Below are 16,724 nucleotides of genomic sequence, written 5' to 3'. Positions count from 1 at the left end.
TGTGCCTTTTCTAGCCCATCCTCCACCAAGTTGCTGATAGTCCTAAAGCACAGTTCTGATCATGTCACTGCCCTGCTCTAACAATTCTAGTGGCTCCCTGTTGTTCTTTTGTTGCAAATATTTCTGTTGGATATTTAAAACTCTTCACCACTTGTCTTCAATTCCCCTTTCCAGCCTTTATTCCACATGACTCACTTTCATTCACTGAATAGTCCAAACGTTTTGCTGTTCGTCACACACATTTTATCTCTTTTGGTTCTATGCCCAAGCTACTCCCAGTCCCTGGACTGCACCCTTCTCTACTTCTACATCTTAGAAGAGCTAGTTTCCTTAAATGCTCAGTTCAAATGCTAAATAACAGCAGTAATAATAACCTAGTGCTTATCATGTGTCAGGCACTGTCTAAGCTCCTCACAAGTTTTATCTCATTTCATCCCCACAACCACCTTGGGAGATAAATCCTTTAGTCATCCCCAGGTTCACACAGCTTTACTTATCAGAAGTTGAATCTGAACTCTAGTCTTCCTGATTCCAAACCTTAGGTAACTTCTTTATGAGCTCTTTCCTTATGTCTCCCTTCCCCCATATCATATTGTATTTAATTTGAATATGTTTTGGATGTGCTTAGAGGTGTACCTGTTATCTCTCCCAAAGGAGTGTCACATCCTTAAATGCAGAGACTTTCATGTTTGTCTTTTTATTTTCCACACAAAGTACAATACGCGGTATGTAATAGGTGATTAATAAATTGCTTTTGATTAACTGGATATTGAACTAAGTCTGATGGAAGTGTAATACTTATATTCCTTAACAGAAGTCTGACTTTAATATATCACCCAGTTGGAACTGAAAGGGTAAGTGTCAACATAACAAAAGCCCAAGCCCTGGCTACTCTTGGCTGTCACCCCAAGAGGGAGGGCTAGAGTAGGTTCATCTCCTTTTAACTCTACTTTCTTTGGGAAGGGACAACCAAAAGTTGTCTGGACAGTTAACAGAGGGTCACTCTGTCAAGCCAGGAACAGAGGGGAAGTCAGTGTATGTGAGGCTCACTAGCCCATCCCAAGGCTGACTACTGCTGTTGCTGGCACTTCCTGTTCACCCTTGTCTTCAAGGAGATTTGTAAGAATCTTGTTTCATTGGGCCCAGGGTGGGAATGAGGGTGGTGATAGCATAGGAGGGCACCCCTCTACTATTGCCCCAACTCAGTCTCATGTTTCCACATGAGTTGGCAAAATGGAATTCACGCCGATGGCTTTCTCCCCTTCCCAGGACTCAGTGCCAAGAGTCAAGTGTTTCTGTGAGCTCTAGGTCAAAGTCTAATCAGTGGCTCTAGGTTCCTCCTCAGCCAACATTCTGACTCTCTTGGATAACTCAAGCTACCAGGTGGATTGAGACTCCCCCTGATAAAATAAGGAAGCTCCCTGTTGTCATGTTTCTGCTCTCCCTTGTTCCTTCTTCCCTAGGAATACAATTGGGGAGCATAGGTATGCACATGTGAAAAACAAACCGGACTCAGGCCACTCACTATCCGGCTTCTGCAATCCTGACAAGCCTTAACAAGCTTCTCTCTCTGTCTCAGATGCCGTGAAGCAGCATTGATTGCCCCAGCTGCACTCACTTGCTTTAACATAGTGGAAATTCCTAGGGCAACCTCCAACAACACATCCAACCTGTGCTCTCACCTCCTGGCTCCCCCTCTTCCTTTCTCCTGAATGTGCTCACCAGAAAGGGAAATACAGCATGGGGGGAAGATAACTTTCTAGGCTTTACACATCCCACTCTTTTTAAGACATAGACATGGATCATCTGGATCATGTTCGTTTTGGTTTATTTTTTTAATCATAACTATAGTGCTGTTTCATACTTAGCTTCTTGTTAACTCTGATCTTAAAATATTTGTTCCAATTTCATCTTTCCCCACCTTTGAATCTTGCATATAGATACAAATGCATAATATTTATATAAAATACACATATGCATCATCATCATCATCATCAAATATTTGTGACATTCAGGCATTTGACCTCTAATAAACTGATCCAACAATTTTAATAATAATAGCTATAACTTATATAGTTCCTTAAGGTTAGCGAAACACTTTATAAATATTGTCTTAGGTTATCCTCATAATAACCTAGAGAAATAAGGGCTATCATCCCCATTTTACGTAGGCAGCCAAAAGTTAAATAACTTGCCTGGGGTCACACAATTAGTAAGTGTCTGAGGCAGCATTTGCATTCACATCTTCCTGACTCCAGGTCTAGTGCTCTGTTCACTGTGCTACCTAACTGCTCTATTTTAAATCTACAGTTATATATCTTTAACAAGTCTCACTATGCCTCAGGTCTCCCAATGCAACCAGACCCATCTCCAGTCATCCTCATCTATATCTTGCCACTGGACTCAGATGACTCCAGAGGAGAAACTGAGACTGGTGACTTTGCACAGCCCCGCCTCACTTCAATCCAGTTCCCTTGCATGCATCATCTTCCTGATGTCATGGTCCTCTTTGAGAACAAAGTACAATATATTGACTCTAAATCTACATTTATATGCCACTTTTATTCCTAAGTGATGTAAACGTGTTGGACTTTATCCATTTTCTGATTCCAAGCATTTTTCCAGTTGATCAAAGTCATTTTGGAGTTTTATACTGATTTTCAGTAGGCACCATCTAATTCGGTGACTTTTGCACAGTTGATTAGCATCATTTCATGCATACATAAATGCAGTAAACTCCCATACATGAATATCTATTACATACACACGTGTATGCATGAGAGATACTTCCTGCCCCTCTCAGTGTCTGTAATCCCAGCTCCTGAAGGAGGCCGAGGATAGTAAATCTCTTGAGCTCAGGAGTTTGGAGCTGCAGTGGCCTGGGACAATCAGTGTCAACACCAACACGATGAGATACCTGGGGGCCGGGGCCCCTAAGCAGAGGAGACTTAGCGCAAGTCAGAAACAGAGAAGGTCAAAGCTCCCGTGCTGATCAACAGCAGATTTGACCCATGAGTAGCCCCTGCACTAGCCTAGGTGATGTCAGAAAACTTAGTCTTTAAAAAAATAATGAAAAATTATATATGTGTGTATACATACATACACATAGACATACACACATTCTATAGGTGTATATACATTAATATATACAAACAGGTTTGTATATGTGTATGGAATGCACTCATGTCTATGTACATACACATAAATATTCAAGTCTGTGTGTGTGTAGATGTAGATATGTGTCTTGATTCACTATTAACAACTCTTTTCTGATTCTCGGATCATAAGGATTTTGTTCAGCCTCGGGTATCCTCTGACTGCACAGGCCTAGCTTTTAGAACTTAGCTTCCTTGCTGCTTCTGTGACTGTTGCCCCTTTCTCCTTCTCCTTCTCCTTCTCTTTTCTCCTGCTTAGTATTACACCTAAATAACAATTCACTATAAGTAATGCCACCTAAAATATAATGTACTCTAGTCTAAAAAGGCTTTAAGTTGCAAGCCTTCAGTCGTGTAACATGCTTATCAATTCTGTACAGCTAAAATTCTATATGCTAAATTTATTTACTCAGGAATGATGCCATCTCACAAAGAAAACATTTGTAATAAGGGTCAAAGTAAAATGCCCAACCTAATAGTTTCCTTAGGCCTTATGCCAATGGGAAAATAATCAGTTATCCCTTGAGACTCAAGATTGGGTTTTCCTAAAATACAAAAAACAAACAAAGACATACAGCTATGCTTACAGAGCAGCCACAATGGGAGACATGCTATCCAAGACATGCTTAGCTGGTCAGAAGATCTGTGACCTTGGTAATGTATATATTTCTACCTTCTTGTTGTGATCACGTCAGATCATAGATTTGGAACTATCAAGATCATCAGAAACCATTTGATCCAATCCCCTTATTTCACAAATGTGGAAACTGAGGCCCAGGGAGGGTGAGTGATCTGCCTGAGATCATTTGAGTAGTGAGCTTCAGAGACAGGTCCTCCAACTCCAGAGACTGCTTCTTCTGCTGTTTCTCCCTAGACTTCTCATCCTATGTGAGCCTTGGCCGTGGTTTTTCTGTGTTTCTCTTAACCTCTCAGGGCTGTCAGTAACTCTTGGACTCTCTATTCTTTGTCCCTCATTCATTCTCCAAGTAATCCAGGTGTTTGGTGATATCTTCTGTTTCACTTACATTCAAGTCATCTCTGATATTATGAAGTAAATGTGCTTAATCCCACCGTGTGACTTTTCATTGCCCTGCAATTTCAATTGTCATTCAGACGTCATGGGGTCCTTGGCAGATAGATGGATAGGAGTCACAGTGTCTGGGTCCATATATTATCTCGGGCACTTATAATAATAGCTAGCATGTATAAATATAGGGTTTTATCAATTATAGCTCAGTTTGTCTTCACAACAACTCTGAAAGGTAGGAGCTATTATTATTATTCCCATTGCTGGGTGAGGAAACTGAGTCAAATAGGTTAAATGACAATAAACATTTGAGGCTGGAATTGAACCGATGTCTTCCTGAGTCCTTTGTCTCAATATGACAACTATAATTATAAGAATCAGGCATGAGATAGGGAATAATCATTATAATAATAAAACATGAATTGTTGCTATATAGATAATCTATTTCATTAGAAATTAACAGCCCACACATGCTAGAGTGAATTATGGTTTACAAAGTGCTTTTCCTACAAGCAATCTATACTGCATATTTTATTGTTTTTTTAGCCGTTTTCAGTTGTGTCCAATACTTTGTGACCCCATTTGGGGTTTTCTTGGCAAAGATACTGGAGTGGTTTGCCATTTCCTTCTATAGGTCATTTTACAGATGAGGAAACTGAGGCATACCAGGTTAAGTGATTTACCCAGGGTCACATGACTAGAATCTGAGGCCAGACTTGAATTTAGGCCATGCCAATTACAGGTGCTATCTGGCTGCTCTCATAATAGACTAGGTCAAGTTTTATTATCCCCATTTTACAGAGAAGGAAATTGAGGATTAGAAAGGATTAAATGAGGACTTAAATGACTTGCCCATTGTGGTACTGGGGCAAGAATACTAGATTTAGAGTCAGATGACTGAGTTTGAATTCTGGATCTGCTACATATCATCATCTGTGTGAACTGATAATAATAGCCAGCAATTATATAGGTTTACAAAATGCGTTACAGATACTGTCTCATTTTATCCTCACAGCAACCCTGTGAGTTAGGTGTTATTATTATCACCATTCTACAGATGAAGAAACTGAAGTGGACAGTGGTTAAGTGACTTGCCCAGGGTCACACAGCTAGAAAAGCGTCTGGAGTTGGATTTGAACTCATTTTCCTGACTTATTCTAGTGCTCTCTCCACTGTGCCATGATACTGCCTCTACTCGGACAAATCATTTAGTGTCACTGATTTGTAATTCCCTCATGTGTAAAACAGTATGAGGATGGTTGGCCTAAAGCTCTTTCTCTATCTAAGTTTGTGATGCTAAATATCAGAGTGGAGATTCAAACTCAGATTTTGTGATGTCAAACCCTGTGTTATTTTCATCATACCCCATTGCCTTTCTATAAGTAAATATCATAGTGTTAACAGGTTTGAAGCTAGGAGGGACCTTAGTCCAACTGCTTCATTTCATATATGAAAAAATTGAGGCCCAGAGGGTATAAATAACTTCTTCAAGATGAGACTGTTACCCAAATCTTCCAACCCCAGTTTCAGGATTCTTTCCCACTGTGCTATGCTCTCTCATTCATTAGTCTCTCTTTACACTCTGAGTGCAATAATTGATGACAAAATTTCACATTTACATAAAATTTCAGAATTTTAACACATTCGCACAAAGAACATATTACAAGAATAATCCAATTTAAACGTATCTTACTATTCAATTTCCAGCTATCTGATATAAAGATTCCTTACATTATTTAGAGTATTTATTCTAAGACCACTGATCTATATTGATGGCTATCTGACACTAAACTGTTAAAGGTTTCAAGTTTGTCAAATTGGTTCTCTTAAACTCCCTTACCCCCCAAATTTCAGTGTTTTTATCTGAACTGCACTCAGACATATACAATGAGCATGTTAAGAGGATTTAAAATGAATATTTTACTTGTTACTTGCAACTATTTTTTGAATATATTCTTAAACATTTATTTTATCTGCCCCTTACTTATCTCAATATTCTTCCACCTTACATTTCAGTTTTCATGGATCTTTTTTTGTGAAAATGTTCTCCTTTCAATTATTCCAGCTGTTTTCCCATGGCTTGGCTTGAGACCAGCCCTTCCAGCTTGAAAGTAATTGGGAAATGAGGGCGGAGAAAGAATCTTTTTCTCCCACTTTGACAGATAACTGGTCAAGGCAGAAGTGGATTTGTTACCCCACAAGTTTTATGTCAATATCTTGGCCTATGGCACCTGAACATATTGTGAATTGTGGCTTTGTAGGGTCTCTCACCGAGGGCTGTGGATCAGTTTTCTGGTCTGAGACATCCTAGAGTTGCCTCTAATTTCGCCCCAATAAACCTCATTGGTGGTTTGAGATCCTTAGTTGTAATGCTCTTTGTAATGGCCTGAAATTTTGCGGAAATAGGCTTGAAAAAGGAGGTAATGAAGAAAAGAAGGTATATGTGGCAAGGAAAGAAAGATGGATGATGGTATGGGTGGGCCCTCATTGACATCTTTGGAAAATCTGTAGCTGTTCCACATACCTCTCCACCTGCACTTCTCACATGATCATGAATGTGGAGGTTACCTACCACTGTGTAAATTGAAGAGTTACCAAAGAATGTTGTCTAGGACAAAGTCATCACACATCACTAGGAATCATTATTAACAACTTTGTACACTCTGCTACTGCTCTTTTTCCTTTCCAGGTGATCACAAAGGGAAGGGCTTGCTCTTCTGAAAAAAAAATAGTATTAAAGACATTTTTCCTGGGATTGAGGACTTCATAATGAAGCCATATGAGTCACCATTAACATCTTCAGAAACTTTGCTGTTTATCTACCTCCAGACATGACTATGAAAACCCTAAATTGATCTAGCATGTAAGTTCTTTCTAGTCCCTTGGGAACATTATTAACTGGAACTTCCTGAATCAGACAATCAATTAAAACTCTCTACCATGTCAAATCAAGATGTCTGGTATTCTGAAAAAGAATACACCTTAAATACTGTTGCCCCTGTCCCGCTAATCAGTTCTACTTTCATCTCGGAACCACTCTTTGCTGAACAAACTCCCCTTCATCCTGGATCTTTTTCTGATATTTTTTTCATCTTCTTCTACTAATGGAACTTGGCTCCACCAAAGAGGCCACCTTTTCTAGTACTGATTGTCCCTTTTCTTATGACCTTTGACATACCAAAAAAGTTTGAGTGCTCCTTCCTCCCCATCGCCACTCTGAGAGTTTTGTGACTACTTTGACTTTGAGATTATCTCATTCCTATGCATTGTTCTATTTATATCCTTGCAATGATCCTGCGTTTAGACCATTCTCCTCATCTCAAGGAACTCAGTGCCTGTCTTACAGTTTTTCTTTCTGTCTGTCCATACAACCCTCTTCTCATACCTTTGGATCGTCAGTGTAATTTGATATTTCATTAAGCAACATGGCCTCACAGGTTGTGAACCTCATTAACCTCTATGACCTCTTAACATAGCTCTATACTATGACATCTTCATGATTTTAAATTTTTCTGTCTGATCAGAATCTCCTGGCTTTTCATCTCTCCTCCTGCCCAGCTCCCCAAATTATTCTTTATCCTCACCAGAATCTCTCTTCCCTCCAAAGTGGAAGATAGCACAGATAGATAATTCAGAAAAGACTACTACTTTTTTGTCCATTTAAATATAATCAGTTTCATTTTCGAAGAAATGAAATGTCCACTTTGTGTGCTCTTCACCATGACTAGTACTTTATGATTTTCTTCAAGAAAGCATTTATTGTATGTAAGTATGATGCTTCTAAATGCTGAAGTCTACAAGATTTAGCCTTTTTATTGATTATTTTTGTCATGTTTTCCAAACATAGTTATTACCATCTTATCCTATACCTAATCTTGTGAAGAAATCTCTAGGTATTAAAATATGCTGATAAAATTTAGAGGATCTGATTGAATTTTCTATAACATTTTCCTGCCTGTTTTGGAACAGATGCTGTAAAAAGCTGCAATTATCTTCATGGTGGTCTTTTTAGCAGATTTTTGTCAATTAGTAGCAGTATGAGATGATTAAGTATCTCATGAAATTATTTTTTGTGTACTTTGACTTGTGATGAAACCAATTTCACCAACAACTTTAGTTATCTTTGTAAGGAGAAGCTATGAAGCATTCTGCCATAGCCTACTGTCCATGGATCCCCAAGAGTATAGATTTCAGGGAGACTTTTAACTTAGATGGGAAAAATATATCTTTATTTCTATATAATGGTTTCTATTGTAAGTCCATATATTTTACCTTATTTTATTCATTTAAAATGATTATTCTGAAAAGAGTTCATTGTATGTATCACCAGGTTGCCAGAGAGACCCATAACACACAAAAATTTGCTTTTGCCTTACTAATATGTCCACACATTGACAATGGTCAATGGTTAAGAAGCTTACATTTGGAGTACAAATAGTTGTTAATATATATAAGATATCTAATAGCTTTGTGATTTTTAGCCACATTAACATTATAATGATAGAAATTAAAGGGAGGGCTGAAGGACATTTTGTATTTTTCCATTTTATAGGTTTATAGACAAAGAATTCATCACCAAGTGATCAGCATGTTGGTGATGAGCCTGTCTGTATCTGTCTATGCTGACCCTTTCCCTTCCTATTTAATCACAAAGGGAAGAATTAGCTCTTTTGGAGAAAAAAAAATAGAATTAAGACATTTTTCCTGGGATTGAGGACTTCATAATGAAGCCATATGAGTCACCATTAATATCTTCATGACAAAGATGTCAAAGAGGGCCCACCCTTAACATCATCCACCTTTCTTTCCCTGCATTTTAAAAATTCACTTCCTCAAAAGCAGACACAGGCTGTTGCCAAGACTATCTTCAGTCCCTTTCCAACTTGGTACAACTTGCCAAAGCTTTCCTTTTGCTGGCAGAGCCCTAAAGAACCTGGGGTCATCAGCATGCCCCAATAAGGCATCACATTATGAGACTTGTGGAGGATTTTGTTTGTTTGGTTACATTTTAAGTTCAAGATTTAATGAAAAGATGAGAAAAAAATCAGAAATTTTATCCTTCAAAATTATTTCAATTCTGAATATATTTTGAAAGACATCCTTTCCAGTAAATGAATATATTTTTAGTTCAACTGATTTCTCAAAATGACAAGATGATATGTCTATACACATTTAGAAGTGACTCAAGGGATTATATCTTGAAATCTAGAATAATACCAAATGTAATGCAACCCAATTCTTGATTGAAATTCCAAATGAAAGGTTTCTATGTGAATAAATGTAATTTGAATATCATATCACAAGTATTATTTCTGACAATGTTTAGCATATACTTTGTATACATGAATGAATATGTAATATTCATATATGAATATGGCCCTGATGTAATTGGAACATTACATGAATATTCTTTCTGATAGTGTCTGATAATTTAAACTTTAGTGGTATATTGTTACACTGAACAATTTTGTTTTTAGAAAATTTTTTATTCATAATTATATGTTTTGGATGTTTTTATCACAAATTGAGGTTTCCCATAGGTCATGGCTTTATGAGAAAGAAAATAAGATTATCCTTTGGAACCTGACTAGATATTTGCCACCTGTGGTTTTTTGGCTGAGTTGTTATGCTTCTAAAATGCTTCCTGAAATATACATAATCAATCAGCAGTCAACAGTTTCTCTTAGAGTATGGGTAAAATTATTACTTTGTGGGACATTCTTGATCCCTCTGGATTGCACTAATAGAATATCATGAATCTAAATTGATAGCATTTTGGAACTGCAAATAAGATATGGTATTACTTAAACCATATATCTTTTTGTTTGGAAGATGAAACTGAAGGTGAAAGAGATTATCCAGTTAATTAATAGTCATAAAAGGGACTAAAGCTCAAATTTTCTTGTCTCTTGATCCAATAGTTCCACCACTTTACTAGGCAGCCAATATAGGGAAAAGGAGTTAGAACATCCTTCTTTGTTATTTTATGTTTTATTACAACAAGGGTCTCCTAAGATAGAGTGTCTTTTGTTTCTGGGACCCCCTTGGCAGTCTGGCTAAGCCTATGGATCCCTTTTTCAGAATAATGTTTTAAATAAATAAAAAAAATAAATATGATTACAAACGAACCAACTATATTGAAATATAATTGTGAGTTGTTTTAAACCAATCCAGTAAGAGTATAACTCCAGGTTGAGAACCCCTTTTATGCAGAAAATTCTTCCCCATCCCAGTCATAAATCACAGATCTAAAAATGAAAGGGGCATTGGAGATCCTCTCATCCAAGCCCTTAATTTTATAGAAGAGGACATCAGGCTCAGAAATGTTAAGTGAAATGCCATAGATCACATAGGTAAGAAGTAACAGCATAGGGATTTGAACTCATGCCCTGTGATTCCAAGTTCAGCATTCTTTCCACTGAACAATGCTGGTTCACATTTAACCTAATTGGAGTTAGTTATGCTATAAGTGTCTTTAAGCATAAAATAATAGTTTCCAGAATTATAACTAGGGTATAGTGATTGGGAACTTTTCTGCAGGACATCAAAATCTAGAGGACAAAAATTCTAAAATAATAATTTCAAAGCAATAAGCAATTTTAAAATGTATTCGTTTTTGACAGCACTCCATTAGTAGTATAGAAACAAATAAACTTAGTATCTAGTTAACAAAAATAATTCATCAAAGTAATACTACTAGGCGGCACACTTGCTATGAAGTTCTCCTCTCTTGTTCCCGTCTTCCATGGCCACATACCAGGGGAGCACCTATTTGACCTTGCCCTTCCCTCATTCCCCCTTGACAGTGGCCTTCTGATGTTTCAGAACTTCATGCCACATCAGCTCTTGTATTCTAGAAGGTCTTATCATGGGGTCTTGTGCCAGTTCATTTTTAAAGTTTTTTTTAAATCAAAAGGGTTAAATTTTCCTGAATTATGCATCCTCATTTAGAAATTTTATTTAAATAAACAAATTTAAAAAACAACAAAACCCTGTCCACCAAAATATACCCATGATAGCAATTGAAGTCAACAACAATTTATTAAGCTCTTACTAAGTACAAGTCACAGAGCCAAGTGCTGGGGATACCAAAAAAAAAAAAAAAGGCAAAAAAACAAATAAAATTCCTGCTCTCATAGATTATGCAATCTAATGGGATTGGGGACAGGGGCGGGGGAGGGAAGAGGGTTCAACATTAACACTATTATGTACAAATGAGACATATAGGATACATTGTATTTGACCAAATCACCTTGACAGTATTCCTCTATGTAGGAAATGCTTACATTCAACTCTTGGTGTGGTCACAATAAACACAACAAAATTTAAATTATATTGAGTTTTTGTGGCTATTGTGGCTTTTGTTTTGGATTATGTTCATATAAATAAATGTAAGTGTATGTATGTAAATTTATGTTCCCACACTGTTCAAAGTAACAAATTCTTTTTTTAAAAAATGAAGAAAGTAGGAAAGAGAAAAAAGAAATGTATTGGATATTTCTGTATTAGGCTTATAGCTTTTAAAAAATATACAAACCAGAGCCAGGCATGGTGACATAAAATGCAATCCCTGCTACTGGGGAGATTGAGGCTGCTGGATTGCTTGAGCATGGGAGTTTTGAGCTTCAGTTTTATAATGAGCAAGTGTCCAAACTAAGTTTAGCATTAATCGAGTGGGATCAAAGGGCCACTGGTCTCCCTAAAGAGGGCAAATTGGACTAGAACTGGTCAAAGTTACTTTTCTGCCCACCAGTGGTGGGATAGTTGTACTTCTAGTCTCAAAAAAAGTGTAGAGGACTCTGCTTAATATTCAACATTATTTTCACAACATCCAAGATGATTTCATTTTGCTTGTCCTGTTCTAGTTTTTGATAGTTCTAATAGTTTTTGATATCTGTCACAAAATATTTTTCTGTCCTTCCCATAATTATCCTTCCCATCCCATCCCCTGTATGTGGGGTCTTTTGTCCAGCTAAAGTGGTCACTGAAGTGATATGGGAACGTGGCTAAAACACTAATTGTGTCACAGAACTCCCAGGGTGGAAACTATCTCTATCAGTGCAAATTAACAATATGCCTCTAAGGCATATCCTTAGGAGTTGCTTGGGGTCCTAAAAGTTTAAGTGACTGGCCCTTGGTCACATAACTAACATGTCAGAGGCAGCATTTGGACCCAAATCTTTTTGACTTCAAGTTTAGCTCTTTAACCACTCTCTTCCACTGCCTTCCTGAAATACAACTTTGCTGCTAAAATTACTGAAATCTAGAGTGAGCATTTAAGGAGATAAATAAATATGACAGTTTAGGTGGGATGTTGGAAAGTGTATAAAGAACAACTATCACTTTATAATGTTTCCAACTTCACTTTACACAGGCAAATTATAGCTAGAATGAAAAATTTAAATGCCAAAGTATGAAGTAATCTGAACCTTGATACAGAAAATGTTTAAAATATATTTTAGTTTAAAGTAGTACCTCTGCCACAATTTAGCAAAATTATTCATTTTTCCAAGAGCAAAGGTAAAATCAAATAGGGCTCTCTTCTCTGATATTTAGTCTCCACTTGTGAATTGAACTGTTCAGCTGGACTCCTCCAATTTCCAGAGATTATGTGGAAATACTACTGTTCAAACTGTAACCTGGGTGGGAAATAACATGGCATACACTGGCTTGCCATTTCAGAAGGAACAGTCTTCAGTAGCCCACTGTCTGGTATTGATAACACTCTGACTCAATCATGAGACATCTAGAAGACAGAGACAAATGAGATTTCTGTCAGTAAAGGTGCCAACTTCAGCACAGTCTTTGATGAAAATATCCCCTTTTCCCAAGTCTCTGAAGCAGTAGGGGTGACTGGATATGCCAGTGTTGGAACTAGAGTTCAGTGCAGCTGTGCTGAACCAAGGTTTAATAAGCTTATCTTTCTTTTCCCTTTTTTTTGGCAGATGTGAAGTTAGAGAGGGAAGACTCATTAATGGGTAGATAGAACCTATGTTGGATAAAAGAGTTTAGAAAAAAGCAAGGGGGCTTTTGAGAGGTCTTGTGAAGAATTTTTTTAAAAAAAAATCTTAGGAGCTTTAAAAAAAGAAAAAGAACTGTAAGTTCAGACTTAGAAGCTAACCTAAGATGAGATGAACAAAAGACTTTTGAATAATTGCAGTCATTCCTCATTAAGACAAAGACAGGAAACAGGGTAGAAAGTTGGAGAGAACCAGCATATGTCGTTCAAGAGAGGTGGCACTGTGTAGAAGGATACTAGGGAGAAGTAGCATATATGGACTAGAAGAGTTTTGGGTGTCTTAGAACTGAAACATATGTCAGAAGGAACAAGTTCCTTGGCTGAATTTGACAAACATTTATTAAGTGCTTTACAAGTCAATATGCTTTGTTTCCTGGGACACAACAGAAATAAAACAGTTCTTAACTTTCAGTTGCTTATGTTTGTTTAGCACGATCCAACATGCACACACATGCATTATACAAAATATATGCAGATATACAAACTAATTTCAAGAGAGAGACAGAGAGCTAATAACTTGAACAGGTCAAGAAGCTCTCATGCCAGAGGTAGAAGTTTGGAAGAGAAGGTGTCTATGGAGAAGCACTTCTGTGAAGGAATAGAGGCTAGAAATATAATGTCATGTTGGTTTCCTTTATGCTACAAGATGACCAAAATGACGTCACTGCATTGGAGTTAGGGTACTTTGTGCCTGTCTGACTGTAGTTGATCTGACCAATACCAACTCTAAAGGCTCTACCATAGGTCAGGCTCAAATAGTCAAAGAGTCATATAAACATTTAGAGTGGAGATGTCTCTAAATTTGCTCAGGTTGCATTTCTTTTAAGCTACTGCCATTCTGCTTTGCTCAGAGAATACAGTATCTTCTTTGATATGGGCATGCCATGCTGAGCAGTCCTGTGTCAGTGTTTCCTATGTCTCAGAACTGATATCACAATTCTTCAGAGAGACTTTGAGAGTGTCCTTGTATTGCTTCTTCTGACCTTCGTGTGAGTGCTCACCTTGTGTAAGTTCTCTGTATAATAGTTTTTTAGGCAAACGTTTATATGGCATTTGCACAACGTGGCCAGTCCATTGGAGTTGTGCTCTCTGAAATAGGGTTTGAATGCTTGGCAGTTCAGCTCGAGAAAGGACCTCAGTGTCTGGTACCTTATCTTGCCAGGTGATCTTCAGAATCTTCCTAATGTAATTCAAATGAAGTGATTCTGCTGCCTGGCATCGAGCTACTAAACTGTCCAGGTTTCACAGGCATACAACAATGAGGTCAGCACAATGGCTCTGTAGACCTTCAGTTTGGTAAGCAGCCTAATATCTCTTCTTTCCTACATTTCCCTTTGGAGCCTCCCAAACACTGAGCTAGCTCTAGCAACACTTGTGTCAACCTCATCATCTATGTTTACATCCCTGAAAAGTGTACTGTCAAGGTAAGCGAACTTGTTCACAGCATTCAACATTTCTCCACTTGCTGTAACCAGTGGTTCCACAAATGGATGGTGCAGTGCTGGCTAGTGGCGAATCTGTGTTGCTTTGGTGTTAATTATCAGGCCAAAATTAGCACAAGCAACAGAGTCATTCCATGTTCTTGTTGTGTCTCAGCCTTAGAGGTTGCATTGAGTACATAATCATCTGTGAACAAAATGTTGCACACCAATTTTTTCTCCACTTTAGTCTTGGCTTATAGCCTTTTCAGGCTAAGCAATTGAGCATCAGGGCAGCAGCTGAACTTGATGCTGTTTTTGTCCTCATTGAAAGCATTTTACAATATTGCTGAAAACATCATGCTTAAAATAATGAGAATAACCATACTACCCTACTTCCCTCCATTGGTGAACTGGAAAGTACAAGAGCATTGTTCATTATTCAGAACCCATGCAAGCATGCATTCATGGAACTGTCACACAATACTGATTAACTTCTCCAGGCAACTAAATTTTATTATGATCTTTCAGTGTCATGTAGAGGGTATGGCAAAGAGGGCATTTGAATAACACCTTTTTTTCCTGGAAGGAAAACTATCATTTTTTGTGTGAGAGAGAAAAGTAATGATGTTAGGGTTCTTGTGCAACATGATCAACATTCATGGATTAGAGTATGCAAACTGCTTCCTTCTTACTATTAGCATATGTTGTCCAATATTGGTTGTATATCAAAAATAATTTTCTATTTGAAACTTGTAGGAATAAAACTCTGTAACTCTTTCCCTTTTACATGAGTGTGACTGTGGAAAGGGAAACTAAGAACATGAGGAGTGCTATTAAATTAAGTGAGGAAAACTGATCATTCCCTGAAGTACTTACATGTAATAGAGGTGTGAACTTGGAATCAGGAAGGAGAAGAAGAAAAGGAACAAGCATTTATTAAGCACCTATTATATGCCAGGCTAAATACTTTTACAAATATTGTCCCATATGATTTTCACATTTACTCTTCAAGGTAGGTGCTATTATTATCCCTATGTTACAGTTAAGGAAACTGAGGCAAACAGAGGTTAAGTGACTTGCCCAAGGTCACATAGTAAGTGTCTGAGGCTGGATTTGAACTTGAGTCCTCTTGCTTCTGGGTCCAATGCTCTATCCATTGAAACACCAGCTGCCTGTTCATAACTTGTATATTCATATCTATTCATAACTATAGCTCATGAATCCCCATATGATTTTTAACCAGACCAAACTAGAGTTCAGATTAACTCAAACAAAGGAATTTAATTAAATATAAAAGCAAAGATAAATAGCAGGATATGTCAAATAAGAATATAGTGATGTAGGACTATATTCAAGAGAGAGATTAGGAATGGATCTTTGAATCTTCTGTATAGAGATGATAATTAAAGTTATTGGAACTCATAAGGTCACCTTGGGAGGGAAAGTAGAGAGAGAAGAGAGGAAGATCTGGTGGGGATTGGGAGAGGAATAACCACATTTAGGGAAAACCACACGGATGATCATCCAGCAAGGGAGACTGAGAAGGGGAAGTCAGACATGAAGGAAAACTGAGAAAGGCAGAGACAGAAACAGAGAGATGGAGATAGAGAGAGACAGAGAGACAGTGAAGTGTAAGGAAAATCCATGCAAGAATGATTCACAGTTTCAAATATTGCAGAGAAGTTGAGAATAATGGAAATTGAAAAATTCAGAAAAGACTGCAGCCCATCCTGTCTTTTGTCTATGTCTTCCCATTAATTCACCATGGGGGGAGGGGGTTTCACCCAACATGCTGGAGACCTTCCCTGATTTCTCATGGTGTTGCTAGGATACCATTGAGAGAGACAGGCTGTCCACTTATTATTCCTCACCCTTTCTACAACACCAGCCCATCTTCTTTTTCAATCACACATTTCCCTGATGACATCCTTTACACCTGTACATTTTTGAACTTCTTTATTTGCTATACTTTGAAGCATACTAAGGAAACCATGCAGCTCTCTATTGCCCTCTGTGTGATACTCATTTTTTAGTTCTTCAGCGATTATTATGTTCCATGCCTTGTAGCCCGATAACAACTCAGGTATAATATTGATCTTAAA

This window comes from Notamacropus eugenii, chromosome 3, assembly GCF_028372415.1.
Source record: "Notamacropus eugenii isolate mMacEug1 chromosome 3, mMacEug1.pri_v2, whole genome shotgun sequence".
NCBI lineage: Eukaryota > Metazoa > Chordata > Mammalia > Diprotodontia > Macropodidae > Notamacropus > Notamacropus eugenii.
Note: the sequence above shows the minus strand (reverse complement) of the source record.